General features: G+C 36.3%; 1 long non-coding RNA gene across 1 annotated transcript; it reads left to right on the plus strand.

Annotated features, from left to right (window-relative positions):
- Positions 1-43: 43 nt before the first annotated feature.
- LOC147916672 (uncharacterized) lies at positions 44-15908 on the plus strand. The gene is made up of 3 exons (XR_015552712.1): positions 44-407; positions 2029-2122; positions 13863-15908. It is a non-coding gene; the product is annotated as an uncharacterized LOC147916672 (long non-coding RNA).
- Positions 15909-22026: the final 6118 nt, after the last annotated feature.

Below are 22026 nucleotides of genomic sequence, written 5' to 3' on the forward strand. Positions count from 1 at the left end.
TGGAAGTCGGCGTGACGACAACAAGGGGCGGGGCCGAAACAGCCCAGGGGGCGGGCGTTTGAAATCGGTCCTTTAGAGTAGACCTTAAACATAATTTTATACCCTGAAGAACCAATTACTTAATGTCTCTTCCGCCTTTTCCTTCCCCGACCCCCTCCCAGACTCCTTCATTCCCGTACTGCTGGGACGGAAAGCCCCGGGTAACCGACACCACGTCCCCGGCTAGCGAGAGAGAGCGTAGAGAAGGATTCCACCCAACCGTTTAAATCCGTCGGCTTCTGCTTCCTCTCTCCTGAGCTAGACCCAGCAAGCCTAGAGAGTTGGGCTACGGAAAAACTAGTGTTTTCATTTAATTGGATATGAAGAAAGAACAAATATGTACGGGGGCAACCACGATCTTTATAAAGGTACCATTCCTGCAAAAATATTAGCCTTCAAAACAAAGGTTGTATTCGTATTGTTCGTTAAAATTTTTATTTTTTAAAAAGCCTAAGTTCTAGTGGGAGGGGGAGATGTCACTCTTAGAGATTCGTTTATTTATTCACCCGACATCGAGCGTTTAGAACGGTGGGCCCAACTACCAGGAGCACAAGAATCAGTTATTATAACATGGCTACTCATGCGTTAGGTGAAGTTTTAATAAGACAACGAAAAGGAAAAAAAAGCCACCAATCCTCCTTTTTTTCTTCTCCGAAAAAGCACTCTTGGGGCAGGGATCTTGTTTGCTTAGTTCGTCTTAGTATCTCGTCACATAGTCCTTGGCCACAGTAGATGCTCAGTGAATATTTGTTAAACAAAAATTCAACTCCCTCAACTTAGTTTCAAATGTAAAGAGCTCATGAAATTGAACATTAAAAGCTTTTTTTCCAGAACTCTTTCTTTGAAACTTTTACATTAAAAAAAAAAAGGTAGAAAAAGTCGTGCCCCCCCCCCGCCCCGTAAAGTTCAAGATGAAAATCTTTCTTGATTTTTCTTACCAAAGGTATTCCTCCCCTAGTCTTACACATCTCAGTAAAGGACGCTACTATCATACTAGTTACTCAAAGCGAAAATCCCAAGGCTCCTACTCAAATTCCTTTTCCTTCACTCTTCACATCCAGTTCTTTTGAAAGTCTTGCTAATTGTACTTTCAAGATACACCCTAAATTTCATTCTACTGCTGCTACTCTAGTCCAAGCTGCCATCATTTTCCACCTGGATTGTAACTGCCTCCTAATAGATCTTCCTGCCTCTACTTTTGTCTTACAGTCAATTTTACATATAGCAGTGAGAGTGATCTTTCAAAATTAAGAATCAAGTAGTGTTACTTTCCTGCATAAAAATCCACTGCGCGTACAATAAAAATCAAATTTCTTTATGTGACCTGAGGCCCCATGGAGTCTGGCTTCTGCCTGCCTCCCTGACTTCACTTCTAATCAGTCACTCTCTTGCACACTAAGCTCTAGCCCCAGCCAACTGAGCATTTCTGTTTCACAAACAAGGAAAGATTCGTTTGCTCTAGCTTTTTCTCTGCTGCCTGTGCCCCAAGATAACTATGTTACCATCCTTCAAGTCTCAGCTCAAATGTCACCTCTTCAGTGAGGTTTCCCTGACATCTGCATTTGCACCCCCACCCGTCCAACACATAAATACATCACATCACCTTGATTTATTTTTTTATAGTACTAAACACTCCCTGAATTTATTCTGTTCATTATTTGGTTATTGCCTTGTTTCTTGTCTGAGAGGCTGCATAGCAAAGTCCTTAAGAAAAAGGGATCTACTGCCTGATGGTCTTGGTTCTAAATTCCAGTTCTGCCTTTCCCAGCTGTGTAAACTTAGGCAAGTTATTTTCCCTGTCTGTGCCCTCAGTTTCCTCATGCATACAATGGGGATAATTCTGGTCCCTCATGTTATTTTAAGGATTAAGTGAATTAATACTTGTAAAGTGCTTAGAACTGTCTCAGCAAACAGTACTTGCTAAATAAATGTTAGTTGTTATTATTATTAATATTATTTTTATTATTATTGTCTATCTTCCTATATTAGAACATAAGTTCCAGGAAAACAGGAACCTTGTCTCTCTTGTTCACTGGTGTATCCTCTGCATATAGAACAGTACCTGGCACATAATAGGTGCTGAGTAAGTATTTGTTGAATGAATGAATGAATGATGCACTATGAAGTGGAGGGATGAAATAACAATGGCAAGGTGGTGACACAATTATAGAAAATACCCCTGGTTTTATGTTCCAACTGCCCTTATCAGCCCTGAGTCAATTACCCCAATTCATTGAACTCCTAGCCCACCACCTAATCTTTTGATCACCAACCATGATTAAAAAACCACCCCTGTAGTTTCATTAACACCAACATATGATATAATCAGTCCACAATATCAAAAGCTTTGACTTAAATGGTCTGAAAGTATTGATAAGAAAAAGAACCTAAAAAGTTTTTACTTAAGTGATTTTAAAGTACTAATAAGAAAAGGAAACTGTAAAGGTATTGACATAGTTTGCAAGTATTAGAAAAAGAAACTGAAAATAAGTTTACTAAAAACTTAAAATTCACCATCAGCTACCTTTGCTGGCAAAAAATCATACATAACCTCCCCAAAGTTCTCATTTTAAACCCATTACTACAAAAATCTAGTTGGGCCCTTAATTCTGCCTGCTAATCCTCTTATACTCTCCTGTTTATTTTCCCATTCTGCAATAATATGATTTCCCACATTGCCGTTTCCTCAAATCTACACACCTCTTCCACCCTCTTTTCCCTCCTCATCCTCTTTCCCAGGAATGGATGATTTCCTGACTTCTCTGGGAAGACAGAAGCTCTTCAACAAGGACTCCTCGTCTCCCCCGCTGGCAGATCTAACAAGCTGCCTTTGACTGTACTCATACCCCCAGCTTTCCACATATTAGTAGAGATGAGGTGACCCAAGCCCTCTCCTTGTGCTCTGGGTCCCTATTCCTCCAGCCTTCTTAGTGGCTGGCATCCTACTGTATTTCACATCTCTCATAATCTATCAACCCATCCGCCAGCACTGCGTGGCCTCTAATAGAGCAGTGTAGGTCCACCCCCAGGAACCAAACCTGGGCCACCGAAGCAGAGTGCACTGAACTTAACCATTAGGCCACTGTGGCTGACCCTCTCGGATCATTCTTATCAGCTCTTGGATATGGTGTAGTATATCCTAACCTTAAAAAATGCTCCTTGGGCCAGCCCTGGTGGCCTAGTGGTTAAGTTTGGCATGCTCTGCCTCAGAGGCCGGGGTTTGAATCCGGGGTGCAGACCTCCACCATTTGTCTGTTAGCTGCCATGCTATGGCGGTGGCCCACATAAAACAGAAAAAAGGGGAAGATTGGCAACGGATGTTAGCTGAGGGGGAATCCTCCTCAGCAAAAAAAAAAAAAAAGCTCCTTCATTTTAATATGACAAAGGTATGTGAATGTGAAAAGGATGTTTTATATAATAACTGTGATTACAAAACTAGCTATTCTTATGGCAGGTTGTAATGTAGAAATTCCAGTTTCAAAGCTTGCACAAACACTACAGCAAGTTGAATTAAACACCCAAAAGGAAAAAAAGAAACATAAAAATCTAAAAAGAAAATTTAAAAGACTGTTTGTACAACCTAGGGTTTGTAAAGACCTTTTGATCAAGGCAGAATACCTAAGAGCTGTAAAAGAAATAACTTTAAAAATTCATCTATATAAAAATTTAATTTTATGGCAGAAGATGCCCAAAACAAAGTCAAAGATAAATGCTAGATTAGCAGGTAAATTCTATAATGCCTATAACATGTGAAAGGGTACTACTACTAGGACTACTAATAATATACATTATATAAAAAATACAAACAACTCGGTAAAAAATGAGCTAAGAATATAAACAGGCCATTCAAAAAAGCAATTTCAAACAGACAATAAACATGGAAGACACTCAACCTTCCTATCAGGAAAATGAAAGCAAACAATGAATTATCATGTTACAGCATCAGATTGGCAGGAATTTTTAAAAATTAATAATACAATTGGATGAGATGGGGTGATAAGGGGATCCAGTCAGTGGAGAGACAGTGGCCCCTGTTTCCCTCACAGTAAAAGTCAGAGGTTCTCACAATGTCCCACAAGGCTGTCCTTTACCTAATTGATCTCTTCTCTTGCTCCTGCCTCTCTAGGCTACATGCCTTCCTGGTGTTGTCTGAGCAGAGCTCCTGCCTTAGGGCCCTTGCACTTCCTGTTTCCTTGGCCAATATTTTTGGCCAGTCTTATTCAAATCTCTGTTCAGATGAGGTCAGCCAACCATGACAGCCCTGTTTCAAGTTGCAACCATCCTCCCCCTTGGTCCTCCAACATCCTGCACTCCTTATCTCTCTTATCCAGCTCTACTTTCCTTTTTTATGTAGCATGTAAATCTTCCATGATCCTATATAATTTAGTTATGTTTATTATTTCTTTCTCTACCTACCCCATGCAGAATATAATTTCTACAAGGGCAAGAATCTTTGTTTTGCCTGGTGATGTAGGCCAAGCATCTAAAACAGTGCCTGGCACCAGCAGGTGTCTGTAAACGTTTTCCAAATGAGTGAATGAATGAGTGAGTGAGTTTTAACAGGAAAAAAAAACACCACATTTTGATGGAAAAAGTATTGCCTTAATCTCTTTTATATTTTAAAGGAGAAAAACGTAATTTACATTCTGCTAGTCTGAAATCCAGATTTGAAATGAAGATATGCCAAGACCCAGAAAGGTGATTTCTTTTCAGGAAAGAATCTCTAAATGAAAACTCATGTAATTATCAGGCTTTATATTTACCTTCAAAATTCTAATTCAATCAGCCCCACCCTTGATCCAGTCACAACTCTGATTTAATCCAACCTCCCTCTTTCAATTGAATCACTTTCCCCAATTCTAGGAAACCCCCTCATTTACAAAGTTACCAGCCCACAAATTGTGAAAATTTTGCTTGGAAATGTTTCTTTGAGGCTTTTAATAAGAAAATGGAGGAAAAAACCCAATGGTCACAAGTCAGAAATCATGTTTAAGAATAAAGTAATATACATCTATTTTAAATTTTTTAATCTGAAAATGACCGATTTTCTAATATAAAAAGCTGATGCTTTAATCTATTTTGACAAATGAAAAGAATAGAAAAATAAAGTAGCTTGCTTTCTATCAAAAAATCCTGATTTTAAAAACGAAAATGCTCTGGGGCCCAGAGAAATGATTTCCTGGAGACAGCCTCAATGAAATATGCTGATGGTCCAGGCTAGATTACTAGATAATGTTATAATTTAACCACCTCTTACGTATCTGATCACATGGTTATCTCACTAGCTGGCCAGTCCATTATTATTAAGACAATTAAAAACAAACAATAAAAAACTGTTAAAACTAAACAAAGTATAGAAAATAAAGAGATAAAAGAAGATCTACCAGGCAAGTTCTACACAACAACAGCAAAAAATTTATGTAGCAATATTAATTATCAAAAGTATTCTTTAAATAGAGTAGCATTAACAAGGACATTAATAGGGACATCTTATTGTATAACAAAGAAAAATGCACTAGGAAAACATTACAGTCATGAACATGTATACACCTAACTACATAGTCTGGAAAAATATGAAGCAAAAATAAAGAACTAAAAGGAAAAACTGACAAATCTGCAATCATGGCAGCAATTTTTTTTAACATAAATTTCTCAGGTTGATCAAGCAGACAGATTAACAAATTGATGCATTATGTTCGTAGATATGGTATGCTTATTATATTTATATATATTTATATTTATTTTTATATATGTAAATATATATAAATATTATATTTATATTTATATATTGCATTTATATATGTATATAAAATCCTTCAACAAAAAGAAGAGAATACACATTCTTTTCAATAAACATTGAACATTTACAAAATTTAATAAAATATAAAGCCCCCTAGTAAATTTCAATAAATGCCTGTGTATTCATTTCTAAATGGTAATGTTTAGTCTTGCCAATTTTTGAACTTTATATAAATGTTCAAAATGTTTATATAAATGAGTCATAATATATGTGTTCTTTTGTGTTTTGTTTTTTTCCTTCTACTTAATGTGTATTATAAGTAGCTGTGATATACTGTATAGACTTTCATTGTGTAAAAATACACAGTATAATTTATTTATTCTAATATTTATGTTTCCAGTATGGGGATATTACAAATAATGCCACTATGAACATTCTTACAAATGTGCAGAGGTGCAGCCATCAGCAGGATAAGACTTCTTGTTCCATAGTCTCACCACACTTGATATTGTCCAACTTTTCAGTTTTAGCTCATCTGCTAGGTGTATAGTGCTACCTCATTGAGGTCTTAACTTGCATTTCCTTGATTACCAATCACTTTTCATATGTTTATTGTCCATTTGGATTTCTTCTTTTGTGAAGTATCCGTTCAAGTCTGTCTACTGTCTTTTTCTTATTGATTTCTATGAGTTCTTAATACTTTGGGTTTTAGTTCTCCATCGCTTATTTGTGCAACACATATATTTTGTACTTCTTGGCTTCTCTTTTTAGTATATTTTGATATGCAAAAATCTTTAATATTAGAGTAGTTCAATTTATCAGTCTTTTCCTTTTTGCTTAGTGCATGGTATTTCTTGATTAAGAAATTATTCCCTACTTGGAGGTTATATTGATATTCTCAGTTATTATCGTCTGAAGGTTTTATAGTTAGGCTTTTCACAAGTCCACAAGGAATTCATTTTTGTGCATGGTCTGATAGAGGCGTTTCGAAATCTGGGAAAGCCAGTCTTCTTACCTCGTCCCTCTTTAATGAGTGCTTTGCTACTTTTGGCTGTTTGCACTTCAGTATAAAATTTAAAATGTTATGTTCTACAAAAATATTTTTGGTATTTTGATTGGGATAGTGTTGAATCTATAGATCAATTTAAGAAGAATTGACATTTCTACAATATTGAGTTTTCAAATCTATTAACAAGTTATGTCTTTCCATTTATTTAGGTCTTTGATTGCCTTTAAGTAACTTTATACTATTGTCTTCATAGAAGTCTTGCAGATTTTTGTTAGCTTTAGCCTTAGGTGCTGCTTAATATTTAACGCTGTTGTAAATGGCATCTTTCTTAAATTTTGATTCTCTAATTGTTTGTTGCTGATCTATATAAATATAATTGTTTTTTATATGCTGCTATTTTAAATTCAGAGACCTTGTGAAACCCTCTTATTAATTAAAATAGTTTATTCATAGATCTTTTGGATTTTTCACATATGAAATCATATCTATGAATAATGACAGCTTTGTTTCTTCCTTTCCAATCTTTTTTCCCGTCTCCTCTCTTATTTCCCTTGTCTTCTTATGTTGGATAGGACATCCAGGAAAATGTTGAATAGAAGAGGTGATGACGGGAATCCTTGGCTTTTTCTTGATCTGAAAGGGAACGCTTGTAACTTTTCACTATTAAATATGATGTTTACTGAAGGTTTGGGGTAGATGCACTTAATTCAATTGAAAATTTCCTACAGTTTTTAGTTTGCTAAGTGGATGGCGAATTTTTTCAAGCACTTTTATGCGTCTAATGAGATTTTCTTTTAATCTGTTAGTGTGTGTTACTATATTAATTTATTTGTTTTACTGTCAACTAATCTTTCATTCCTGGAATAAACTCATGTTGATCATGATGAACATATTGGAGGAATCAGTTTACTCAGATTCTATTTAGGACTTTTGCATCTATGTTCATAAGTGACATTGGCCTATTATTTTCCTTTCTCATAGTGTCCTTGTTGGAAACCTGTATCATAAAATATGTTGGGAAATATTCTTTGCTTTTCTGTTTTCCAGAAAAATTTGTCTTAAGATCAGAGTTAAATTTGCTGAGCCTAGAATTTCCTTTGTGAAAAGAGTTTGTTGTTTTTTTTTTAATTGATTTCATAGTAGTTTATAACATTGTGAGATTTCAGTTGTATGTTATTGTCAGTCACCATATAAATGCACCCCTTCACCCCTTGTGCCCCAGCCCCCAACCCCCTTCCACCTGGTAACCACCAAACTGTTCTCTCTGTCCGTGTGTTAGTTTATATTCCACATATGAGTGAAGTTATATGGTGTTTGTCTTTCTCTGTCTGGCTTGTTTCACTTAACATAATTCCCTCCATGTCCATCCATGGACATGTTGCAAATGGCTCGACTGTGTCTTTTTTTATGGCCGAACAGTATTCCATTGTGTATATATACCACGTGTCCTTTATCCAGTCATCTGTCAATGGACACTTGGGTTGCTTCTTCGTCTTGGCTATAGTGAATAATGCTGCAATGAACATAGGGATGCATAAGCCTCTTTGGGTTGTTGATTTCAGGTTCGTTCGATAGATTCCCAGTAGTGGGATAGCTGGCTCATAGGGTATTTCTATTTTTAATTTTTTGAGGAATCTCTATACTGTTTTCCACAGAGGCTGCACAAGTTTGCATTCCCACCAGCAGTGAATGAAGGTTCCCATTTCTCTACATCCTCTCCAACATTCGTTATTTTTTGTTTTGATGATTTCAGCCTTTCTCACGGGTGTAAGGTGATATCTTAGTGTAGTTTTGATTTGCATTTCCCTGATGAATAGTGATGTTGAACATCTTTTCAGGTGACTATTTGCCATCTGTATATCTTCCTTGGAAAAATGTCTGTTCATTTCCTTTGCCCACTTTTTGATTGGGTTATTTGGTTTTTTTTTTGTTCAGTTCTGTGAGTTCTTTATATGTTATGGAGATTAACCCCTTGTCAGATATGTGATTTGCAAGTATTTTCTCCCAGCTGGTGGGTTGTCTATTCATTTTGATCCTGGTTTCCTTTGCCTTGCAGAAGCTCTTTAGTCTGATGAAGTCCCACTTGCTTATTTTTTCTACTCATCCGAGTAGACATGGAATTCAAAAATATCCCCCTAAGACGGATGTCAAAGAGTGTTCTGCCTATATTTTCTTCCAGAAGTTTTATAGTTTCAGGTCTTACCTTTAAGTTTTTGATCCATTTTGAGTTAATTTTTGTATATGGTGAAAGATAGTGGTCTACTTTCATTCTTTTGCATGTGGCTGTCCAGTTTTCCCAGCACCATTTATTGAAGAGACTGTGAAAAGAGTTTTGACTACAGCTTCGGTTTCCTTGATAGTTAAAGATATACTCAGCATTCTATTTCTTCTTGTGTCAGTTTTGCTATTATGTTTTCCTAAGAATTTATTTCATCTAAATTTTAAAATATATTGGCTTAAGGTTGTTTATATTATCTTTATTTCCTTTTTAAGCATCTATAGTGATGACCTCTTTATCTTTTCTAATATTGATTGCTTGTTCCTTCTAATTTTGGTCTTTATCATTTTCACAGGAGGTTTGTTGATTTTTTTAGACTTTTCAAAAAACCAGCTTTTGGTTTTGTTCATCCTTTCTGTTTTATATTAATTTTCTATTTCATCAATTTCTGGTCTTATTTTTATGATTTTCTTTTTTCTACTTTCTTTGCTGTAGTTTTTTTTCCCCTAACTTTCTGAGATTGATGCTTAATTCATTTAATGTTCCAGCCTTCTTTCTTTTCTTAGATATTTATTTAAGCCTATAAATCTCCCTTTTATACTGTTTACCTAGCATCCTACAAGACTTGAAATGTAGAATATTTACTCTCATTCAGTTTAAAGTATTTATTAATTTTCATTTTTCTTTCTTTCTGATTAAAGGCTTATTTAGAAATACGTGTTTAATTTTACAAAATTGGGGATTCTCTAGTTATCTTTCTAATATTAATTTCCAACTTTATAGTTTTGTTAGAGAACACGTTCTGCCTGCTTTCTACCCTTTGACATTTGTTAAAACTTATTTTATGGCCACAGTTTTATGGTCAGTTTTGTGAAGTTTATTCATAGTACGTGAAAAAAACTTATATTCTGCAACTTGGGAGTACAAAGTTCAGTATATGTCCATTAGGTAAATTTTTAAATTGCATTGCTCAAATATTCTATATTAGTTTTCAGCTCTTCAACAAATTAGTAGGGTTCTGGTTTATGCCTGTCTTCCCTGAGTCCTTGTCATTTGAAAAAGTGTCTCAGATTAGGTGATAAATGATAGGATGTAAATTAATGTTAAAGTTTAGAACTACTCTTTTTAAAATCTGAAATGAATGTAGAATTTCTACTAACTCAGTCAACATTCAACATTTCACTGGAGATCATATCTAATTATATAAGACTTCTATTCCTGCCCAGCTCCAAAATAAAAAAAGAGTAAGAGGTATGACTACTGGAAAAGAAGATATATAAGTTTTGTATTTTTTTCAGAAAATATGAGTATCTACATGGAAAATTCTAGAATCAGTGGTCAAGCTAGTAGAACTAATAGGAAATAAGAGGTATAAGGTTTGAAAAGAGATAAAAGATCAATAAATATAATAAAAATTAATAGAAAAAAGTCCATTCATAATACAATAAAAAAGTTATAAAATTCCTAAGAATATCTGTTTCCTAAGGAAACAGATACATTATCTTTATGGATAAAATCCTGAAACTTTACTGAAGTACAGTAGTCCCCTCTTATCTGCAGTTTTGCTTTTTGTGGTTTCAGTTACCCACAATCACAGTCTGAAAATATTAAATGGAAATTTCCAGAAAAAAACAATTCATAAGTTTTGAATTACACACCATTCTGAGTAGTGTGATGAGATCTCACACCATCCCGCTGTGTTCCAACCAGGATATGAATCATCCCTTTGTCCAGGGCATCCACGCTGTATACGCTACCTGCCCGTTAGTCACTTAGTAGCCGTCTCAGTTATCAGATTGACTGTTGCTGTATCGCAGTGCTTGTGTTCAAGTAACCCTTATTTTACTTAATAGTGGCCCCAAAGCATGAGAGTAGTGATGCTGGCCATTTGGATATGCCAAAGAGAAGCTGTAAAGTGCTTCCTTGAAGTGAAAAGGTGAAAGTTGTCTACTTAATAAGGAAAGAAAAAAAATTGTATGCTGAGGTTACTAAGATCTATAGTAACTTTTATTACAGTATATTGTTATAATTGTTCTATTTTATTATGAGTTATTGTTGTTAATCTCTTACTATGCCTAATTTATAAATTAAACGTTATCATAAGTATGTATGTATAGGAAAAAACATAGTATATATAGAGTTCATTACTATCTGTGGTTTCAGGCATCCACTGGGTGTCTTGGAATGTATCCCCCGCAAATAAGGGGGAATGACTGTACACACAAGATCTGAATAAATGGAGGAATATATCAGTTAATGGGTGGTACTGCTCAATACAGGAGCTATATCCACACCAAATTTCTCTTTAACTTAATGCAGTTTCAATTGAAATCAACAGGATTTTTATGGAACTTGACAAGTTTATTCTAAAATGAATACTGAAGTTTAACTCTACTAATCTAGCCAAATTAATTCTGAAAAAGATGAATAAGGACATGGGGAGTTGCCTTACCAATTATCAATATGTATAAAGCTATAGTATTTAAACCAGTATAGTTTCACCACAGAAATGGACAAATCATAATGGAATTGAATGGAGAGTTTAGAAAGAGATCCATGCTTATATTGGAACTTGGCATATGACACTGGAGGATTCCAACTTAGTGGGGAAATGGTGGTAGGCAATTGGATTTCTACAAAAATACCCAAGAACAGCATAGATCCCTACCTCCCAACAACAACACAATGTTCTAAGTGAGTGAAACAAAGATGAGAAACAAAAAAATTAAAAGAATTAAAAGAAAATAAAATCTGTGATTTCAAGAAAAAGTGGATTACTTAAATAGGACATAAGGGAAAAATCATAATGAAAAAGATTAATAAGTTTGTTTACATTTAATTTTTTTTAAATATCTAAGAAAGACACTATAAACAAAGTTAAATGGAAGTGGTGGGCTGGGGTAAGACGCAGTCATGTGTCGCTTAATGAGGGGATATGTTCTGAGAAATGCGTTGTTAGGCGATTTCATCATTGTGCAAACATCATAGAGTGTACTTACACAAACCTAGATGGTATAGCCTACTACACACCTAGGCTATATGGTACTAATCTTATGGGACCACCATCATATCTGTGGTCCGTCATTGACTAAAACGTTGTTATGCGGCATATGACTATATTTGCAACAATACAATAGACATAGAATTAGTATCCTAAATATTTAAAAAACTTTACAAATCAGTAGGAAAAAAAAGCAATCTAACTGAAAAAATGAACAAAATATATAATGTAACTCACAAAACTGAAACCCACAAAAGGCTAATAAATCAATGAAAACATGTCACCCCACCAGGAAACAGGTCACACAATATTAATATTAGTAATAATAATAATATAAAAGGATGGGGCCAGGCTGGTGGCGCAAGCAGTTAAGGGCACGCACTCCGCTGCAGTGGCCTGGGGTTTGTCAGTTCGGATCCCGGGCACGCACGGATACACCACTTGTCAGGCCATGCTGTGGCAGGCGTCCCATATAAAGTGGAGGAAGATGGGCATGGTTGTTAGCCCAGGGCCAGTCCTCCTCAGCAAAATTAGGAGGATTGGCAGATGTTTAGCTCAGGGCCGATCTTCCTCACAAAAAATAAATAAATAATAATAATAATATAAAAGGAGATAAATTATTTTGCCAATCAAATCACCAACAACTAAAAATTTGACATTATCAAGTGTATCTGGCGGTATAGAGAGAGAAACTCTCTTACTCTGCTAGTGACTGTGTTAATTAGGAAAATCACGAGGTAAAGCAACTTGACATTGCCTAATAAAATACAAAATGTAGTTTCTTTTTTCTGTGAGGAAGATCAGCCCTGAGCTAACATCCGTGCTAATCCTCCTCTTTTTGCTGAGGAAGACTGGCTCTGAGCTAACATTTATTGCCAATCCTCCTCCTTTTTTTCCTCCCCAAAGCCCCAGTAGATAGTTGCATGTCATAGTTGCACATCCTTCTAGTTGCTGTACTTGGGACATGGCCTCAGCATGGCCGGAGAAGCGGTGTGTCGGTGCACGCCTGGGATCCGAACCCGGGCTGCCAGTAGCGGAGTGCATGCACTTAACTGCTAAGCCACGGGGCCGGCCCCAAAATATAGTTTCTATATCACCTAAAAATAACCCTTCAAAATATCTACCCTAGATAAATTCTCACATATAATTACAAGGACACATAAAAGACTTTTTTTTTCTTTTTTTTGTGAGGAAGATCAGCCCTGAGCTAACATCTGCCAATCCTCCTCTTTTTTTGCTGAGGAAGACTGGCCCTGGGCTAACATCCATGCCCATCTTCCTCTACTTTATAAGGGACACCACCACAGCATGGCTTAACAATTGGTGCATCGGTGCACGCCCGGGATCTGAACCGGCGAACCCCGGGCCGCTGCAGTGGAGCGCACGCCCTTAACTGTTTGTGCCACTGGGCCAGCCCCCACATAAAAGATTTTTAATGCAGCATCGTTTATAATAAAAAACACTGGAAGCAATCTAAATACCCACCAATAGAGAAATGCATTAATAGAATATATTCTTATGACAAACTATATATATGTATGAGTATATCTTGAAACTGTTAATGTTGAATTTAAAAATTGCAAAAATATTAGCATATTTGGTATAAAATCATTTATATAGAATAAAAATAGCATATGCACAGAACAATACTCCATATTATTAGTGGATATACAACACACACACACACACACACACACACAAAACAAAAAGACATCTACAGATAGAAAATGCACCAAATTCATGTTAGTTGTTCCTTATGGGGCTGGGGAGGAGAAGGAGATTAGGATTTGGGCTTTGGATCTGAAAGGTGCTTCCACTTCATCTGAAATATTTATTTATTCTATGCTTGAAACAGGAACAAGACCCTTCAAGATGTCTGTTCTCACTACTTCTATTCAGCATTACACTGGAGATTCTAGTCAGGACAGTTAGGCAAGAAAAAGAAAAAGCATCCAAATTGGAAAGGAAGAAATAAAACTATCTTTATTGACAGATGACATGATTTGGTATAGAAAAAATCTTGAGGAACCACTATAAAACTACTAAAACTAATAAACAAGTTCAACAAGATTGTAGGATACAAAACCAGTATACAAAAATCAATTGACTTCTATACAATAGCAATGAACAATTTGAAAATGAAAGAAAACAATTCCATTCACAATAGCATCAAAAAGAATAAAATGATTAGGAATAAATTTAACAAAAGAAGTGCAAGACTTCTACACTGGAAACTACAAAACATTGTTAAAGAGGACCTAATAAATGGAAAGACATTCCATATTCATGAATCAGAAGACTTAATATTGTTAAGATGGCAATACTTCCCAAATTGATCTATGGATTCAGTGCAGTTCCTCTTATAATTCCTGCTGACTTTTTTCCCCCCAGAAATTAAAAGCTGGTCCTAAAATTGATTTATAAACACAAAGGACCCAGAATAGCCAAAACAATCTTGAAAAGCAACAAAAAATTTGGACAACTCACACTTCCCCATTTCAAAACTTAGTACAAAGCTATAATAATCAAGGCATTGGTATAAGGATAGCTATCTAGTTCGATGGAATAGAATTGAAAGTCTGAAATAAACCCTTAAATTTATGGTCAATTGATTTCAACAAAGGTTTCAAGACAATTCAACTGTGAAAGAATAGTCTTTTCAACAAATGTTGCTGAAACAATAGATATTCACTTACAAAAGAATGAATTTGAATGTAAACCTCACACCATACACAAAAATTGATCATAGACCTCAATGTAGCTAAAACTATAGAACTCTTAGAAGAAAACATAGGAATATATCTTCATGACCTTGAACTAGGCAGTAATTTCTTAAATACAACACCAAAAGCACAAACAATAAAGAAAATTGATAAATTGGACTTAATCAAAATTCAAAACTTATGCACTTCAAAAGACATAATTACGAAAATGAAAAGATAACTCACAGACTGGAAGAAAATACTTGCAAGTCATATATTCAACAAGGGACAGGAGATATAAAGACCTCTTGCAATTCGATAGTAAGAAGACCAATAACAAAAAAAAAATAAGCAAAGGATTTGAATAGAAATTTATTTTAAAAAGATATATGAATGGCCAATCAATAAGCATAGAAATGAACGCTCAACATCATTAGTCATCGAGGAAATACAAATCAAAACCATGAGATATGACTTGACACCAACTGGAAGTGCCATAAAAAAAAGACAATAACAAGTGTTGGTGAGGATGTCAAGAAATTTGAACCCTCATATATTGCTCGTGGAAATTCAAAATGTTGCAGGCACTTTGGAAAAACAGGGTAGCAGTTTCTCAAAATGTTAAACATAGAGTTATCATGTGACCCAGCAATCCCACTCATAGGTATCTACCCAAGAAAAATAAAAACAGGTCCACACATAAGACTTGTAGATGAATGTTCATAACAACATTATTCATAATAGCCAAAAGATGAAAACAGCCCAAATGTTATCAACTGATGAATGGATAAATAAAATGTGGTATGTTCATGACAATGGATATTATTCAACCATAAACAGAAACAAAATACTAATAAGTGCTACAACATGGATGAACCTCAAAAACATGCTGAGTGAAACAAGTCAGCCACAGAAGACCACATATTATATTATTCCATTTATATGAAATGTCCAGAATAGGCAAATCTATATTGACAGAAAGTAGATTACTGGTTGCCTGGAGCTAAGGGTGGAAATGGGCTGTGACTGCAAATGGGCATGAGATTTCTTTTTGGAGTGATGGAAATGTTCTAAAATTAGATTGTGGTGATGGTTGCAGAGCTCTGTAAATATACCCAAAATCATTGAATTGTACACTTAAAGTGGGTGAAATTCTTGTTATGTAAATTATATCTCAATAAAGCTGTTTTAAAAAACCACTTGAAGCAAATATGACAAAATATTAAGATGTCAATCCTCACTGGTTGGAATGGAGGTTTTTTGTTATATGTTCTCTCTACTTTCTCTATTTTTCATGTTTCTCAAAAGCAAAAAATTAAGACACCATAAATTCCTGTGCCCCATTTTCAAATGAGATAGATGCATACATTTATAGTCTTTTCATTTTACTATTGCCTTCAGATACTGACAGTCGTCCCCATCCCCAAAGGAAATGACTGGATCCTTGTCAGAGCACTCTCAGTGAAGCCTGCCAGTCATTCATAGCAAATGCAACTCTTTAGTGCCTGACTCTTAAACATAAGCCAAGAATAAGTAGATATATGAAGAAAGCATTTAACATGCAAGACAGAAACCCAAACATCCTGGAAGGGTGGAATTTAGAGGAAACAGACATGATGTAGAGAGCAAATGAAACTTTAAAAAAATCTCTGTAATTAGTACTTCTAGAGAGAGAAGAGATAATCTGCAGCCATGGAAAGTATCAGCAATCTATCATAAAGCCAACATTCAGAGACCAAAAAAGAATTTCTGGAAATTAAAAATAGTTGCTAGGTTTGGAAAATAAAATATAACAAAAGAACAAAAAGATGGACAATAGGACAACAAAGATTAGAAAATTAGAGGATCAATCCAAGAGGGTTAATGTCCAACTGATTGTATTTCCAGAGAGAGAGAGCTGAATATATAGTGAGAAGGAATATATTAAAGAAATGATATGAGAAAATTTCACAGCAATGAAGAACATGAGTTTCTACATGAGAAGGTCTAGCACAATAGTTGGCAAAAAAGTCTTATCGATCATATCTTAACGAAATCTCAGAAAATAGGAGAAAAGGAATACCCTAAAAGTGTCCAGAGAGTAAAAACAGGTTGCACAACAAGGATCAGAAAACAGATTAGTTTTGGATTTCTAGACTCTAGAATTCAGTGGAACAATGTCTTCAGAATTCTGAAAGAAAAGCATAAGGGTAGAAAAAAGACATTTTCAGACATGCAAACTCTGGCAGACAGTTGTTATTTTTGTGACCAACCAATAACTTTAGAATTCTTTTTTTATGTTTGGGGATAGTCCCACCTTATGACCCCTGCCTTGCCAAGGTTGAAGTCAGAACTTGATTATCCAGCACCTGTTGCAGCAAAGACGTAGGCATATGACCTAGGCTTTTCCAGTCAGACACTTCCATGGAAGACCTCAATTTGAAGAAATCTGAGAGAGTTGATTTTGCACAGGATCTGTTCCTGGAGGAGGGTGATGAGAGACAATGAGCTTTCAGAGGCAGCAGTGGCATAAGTTCTAGTTAGTAATGTCTCTTACTCAGGGTCTTTGGTGCCCTTGACCAGAGGAGGTATAGGAATACCTTAATATAGATTGTTGGATAATTTGGGTATTGTTCCTGGATGCACAGTCTAAACCCTATTCTCTAGTCCTCCTGGAGATTCTGTGAACTACTTCATAATCTCTAATGAAGCTTCCAAGAATGCTCCTGGTGTATATGCTCTGCCAACACAAGAAAGTAAACCAAGAAAGAAGACTGAGATGGGGGGAATCAGGGGCTCTAATAATAAAGAGGGAAAGGGAATCCCCAGGATTACAACAAATAGAAACTCCAGGATGCAGGCTGTGAAACAGCCTAAAGATTAACCAGTCTAGATTCAAGTAAGCATATGGAGAGCTCCAAGAAGAATATTTCTGGAAAGAGAAATCTAATTTAGTACCTGATGTGTATTATGTATTTAGAAGAGATTTATACTACTGGAAATAAATTTGGGAATTAATTAACATGTATAAAACCAAGCAAATGAAATAATGAGACAATTATTAACTATAGGATAAATAAAATTTTGTACATGAAAGGCAGTGCAATCACGTTACAGTACATGACTCAGCTGTACTAATTTTACATAGTAAAAATTCAGACAATTTAACCAAAAAATTTTATACAGCTATATGAGAGGATGGGGTAGGGGAATTCTGTGTGTGTTGGGATGGAGCATAAGAGAACTAAATCTAGGTCTTTTATAGCATGAGTGTCCATAATGTCTAAAACGGAAAAGTCTGGAAATATTGAAAAAACAAAACAGAAGAAAAAGCTAAAATACATGTAAATGACTCCCTTTGGGAGTAGGAATGAGGGAGAGGAATTGTATTGGTCAGGCTTCTTTAGTTGCATTCTATAGAATTCACTCTATTTAGTTTAAGCTGAAAGAGTTTTTTTAAAAATATTAGGTAATTTACAAACTCTCTGGGAGAGTTGAAGAACCAGGCTTACATTCTACTCAAGAAATGTATTTAAAATTATTAACAATTCAAAGCAGCATATGTTAGAAGTTGTCTCAGAACTCAACAGAGTGGCTATGTCTTGGAGATATGGAGTTCAAGAAGACTTCTGGCTTCTGCCTCTCTCCGCTGCCAGATACCACTATGACTGCCACAGTATCCATGTAACAGAGGAGAGTAAATAGAGAAGACTCTAATGAGGTTAATCTTCCTGTGCTCAATTTATTATGTGTCACAATGAAATCATAATATAAAATTTAAATTGCTGATTTAAAGGCCAAGTCCCAAGCTTTGTCATGATTTAATCTGTGTTGTTCGAATATGTCATGACTTAATCTATGCTGTTCATGCTTGACACTTCCTGCCATGTGTCTGTCTCCTTTATATCCACACTCCTGGGTGTTCTTAAAAATATGAAGTCCACACCAAATATTGGCGTTTGAGGCACAAAGGGTACAGGAAAATTCACCTTTTTATCTTCTCTTTTCCATGCAGCTTATCAAGAAGGGAATGTTGAAGCCTGTGGGGCAGAAATATGGAGATATCTTGGAGAGAGAAGCAGGCTCATATCATGGAAGGGATTTATTACTTTAGACATGTACCTATTAAAGGTGAAAGCTAGCTGTCAGTTAAAACACTCTGCAGAGCTTCCACCTCAACAGTTTGTATTAAACACTGAATAAATGGCCGAGGCAAATAGTGCTTATGGAGTGCAGAGGACAGAATCCTCAACAAGGCCTAGGGTTCGTAGGGAAAAATCCCTCAAGTAGGAGATTTGTCTGGAAGGCAGACAAATATCTCTTTTCTATAACTTAGAAAAGAGAAGGGAGAGTGAAGTGAGAGAGGAAGAGCCTAGAGTCAGGGACAATGACTAGAAGTATTTGATTAAAGCCAAGACCTTCTTCAGTAAGGAGTGAGGAACTACTGAGAGAGAATTTGGGAAAACAAAAAGAGTTAAAGATGGTGGTTTAAAGACAATCATTTACTTTGCTCCCTCCAAAACTCCACTGAAGTGCTGGTAACAGGATTTTTGTTTTAAGAAATAACTTACAAAAAGAGAAAATGGTAAAGGAGATAAGTAGTGGCAAAATTTGAAAACAGATGGACAAGTGGAAATTGATTTACCCAACCCTGGAAAGTAGAATCCTGAATTGGCAGTAAGGAAAGCCAAGAAACAACACAAGTGACTCTACAGAACCCAAAAGGCTTAGGACTTGACGGCACTAGGTGCCTCTGCATGTGGCAGTTAAAATGAGGATTTGTTGAAAACCTAAGAAGCAATTAGAGCCTCAGATCCTCTCCCTTCCTCTGGGCAGCAGAGTAAACTGCTCCTCTCTCACCCTGACAGAAGACTAAGCTTCAGTTTTTAGAGTAGGTGGACCGAGAATTTCCTTTGAGAGTGTGGTGGTCATGGGGAAAACAAGTCGATTTAGTGAAATTCACAAGTTGGATATTGGAAATTTCAGGAACCTTTTTCCATGTGGGGAGGAAGCCAGGCCTGTCTCCCCAGGGGAGGAAGATTGGAAGATCCTTTGCTGTTGAATATGACCAGCCCTAGAGATACCAGCATCAGAGGTTCACCCAGGAAACAGCCCAGCCAGATCACCATACAGGGAAGCATAATCATCAAACCCATCCACACACTCTGAGCTTCTGACCAGTTTTTTATACTATACTCTTATGTTTGAGCCAGCTACTAAGGATCACCAGACATTTGAGGAAAGCCTGAAACCTGAAAGATAGAAAGCAAGACAAAAAAATGAATGAAAAGTAATTTCGAAGAAACAGACCATGCAAGGGGGAAAAAAACCTTCAAAAGCCATTGACATTTTAGCATTTTCAGAGAGACAGAAGAAATGCATCCATGAAACAAGAACAGGACAATAAGAGGAAAAAAAAATAAAGGAAGCTACATGCATGCAAAAAAGCTAAGAGAACAGAAATGACCTGTTGAAAATTAAAAATTTGATAGAAATGAAAAAGACAATAGAAGTAGGTTTAGAAGTTAAAGATGAGGACATTTTTCAGGAGATAGAGCATAGTAATAAAGGGATAGTGTTAAAAAATTCAACTGAGTAAATTTGAAGATATAATTGGCTTTATTAAATGATTCATGAATCAGGCAGCATCTCATGTAGCAATTAGATAGGCACGCCAAGGAGTTGTACAAAATGGAAGGTTTTTATAGGGAGAAGGGTGGGGCAAAATAGCTATCAGAAAGAGAAAGGAGGGCCGGCCCCGTGGCTTAGTGGTTAAGTGCGTGCGCTCTGCTGCTGGCGGCCCGGGTTCGGATCCCGGGCGTGCACTGACACACCACTTCTCCGGCCACGCTGAGGCCGCATCCCACATACAGCAACTAGAAGAATGTGCAGCTATGACATACAACTATCTACTGGGGATTTGGGGGGAAAAAATAAATAAATAAAATCTTTAAAAAAAAAAAAAAAGAGAAAGGAAAGAGTTATTTTTGGCTAGGACATCTTTTTGGGGGGAAGGGAACTGGCACGGGTTTTATCATGCATATTGCCTCTTTTTCCTCTGGGGGATGGAGAGGCACCCACATGACAGATTACCTTGCTGATGCTGACCAAAAAATTCTAGAGTGGTCAATTAAGATGACATTTCTGGGAAAGGTTGAAACTGCAATGAGATCAGGTAGTAAATCTAGGTTTGGTATCGTGGGCTTTAGCACGAGTGATGCCATTTGGGGCCTGTGTTCTTGTTTTTTTTTTAACAGTTCCCCCCTTTTGCCAGAACTCTCAGCCTAACTGAGAGATGTGATCAAAAATTAAGTCATTAGTGCCACTCTCATCTACCACTCTGTAATTCTCGAAGCTTTTGTTGATCCTTGATGTGGCATGATGTTTTTGCTTGATCTTCGTGACACTCACAAGTCACGGCTCCAGGCCCACAAATTTCAAGTCAGCCGTTCTTTCTGTCCCTGTTCTGATTCTCTAGTCTTAGGGAGAACAATTGCTTGGTAGTTAGCAGCTGCAAACATGCATTTAAAGCTTTTCAGAGGATACAGCCTCCCAGGGAGATTATTATAATAACTTTAAGAAGGATAATTCCCAATGTTTGGAGTGTACTTCATAGCCATAGTCTCCAAGACTGAAACCAATTACAGAAAAGACTCTGTTGAAGGAGTCTTCTTTTAAGCCAAGTGGCTTGCTCAATGATCTTATGTAAGTGAATTTCAATTTCCCCAGAAGTATCAATCCAGGTATAGCAGGTGGTCTTGGCCATAGCACAGACACCTCCTTGCTCAGTTAAAAGATAATCAAGGACTATTGTATTATCAAGAGCAACCTTGGCCAGCGAGTCTAAGGATCTTTGCTGGGCAGCTAATGTCTTAGCAACAGAATTTGTAATATCTTCAAGAGTTAAGGAGAAGTTTCTGACCATAGCTTCATTCGTATTCACTCCTAACAAGAGAAGTAGGGCCCTTGCAAAGGAAGCAAATCCTGAATTATGAATGCTTCCTGGTAGGTCTTCTCTAGAACAGCTAGGAGCACAGTTAGATAACCAAAGAGGCATTGCCCAGGTATGCACCAGCCATCTAGGCATTCATAGGCCCAAGGAGAATTATTAACCATCACAGACAGAGATAAATCCTGTTGGGACACAAATCATTCTTGTTAAGGTGACACTGTTAATGGATTCTAGCATCATGGACAGATTGAGGGGTTTTTAATGATAAATCCTGAGTCTGAAAGGTTACCCCCTTTAACAATGGCCTGGCAGATACAGATGAGGGCATTATCTTTCCAGGTCAATGCCAGAATAAAGGAAAGAAAAGAAGAAAGAATTTTATGTTT

This window comes from Ceratotherium simum, chromosome 7 (assembly GCF_057802395.1).
Source record: "Ceratotherium simum simum isolate JZ-2026a chromosome 7, ASM5780239v1, whole genome shotgun sequence".
Taxonomy (NCBI): domain Eukaryota; kingdom Metazoa; phylum Chordata; class Mammalia; order Perissodactyla; family Rhinocerotidae; genus Ceratotherium; species Ceratotherium simum.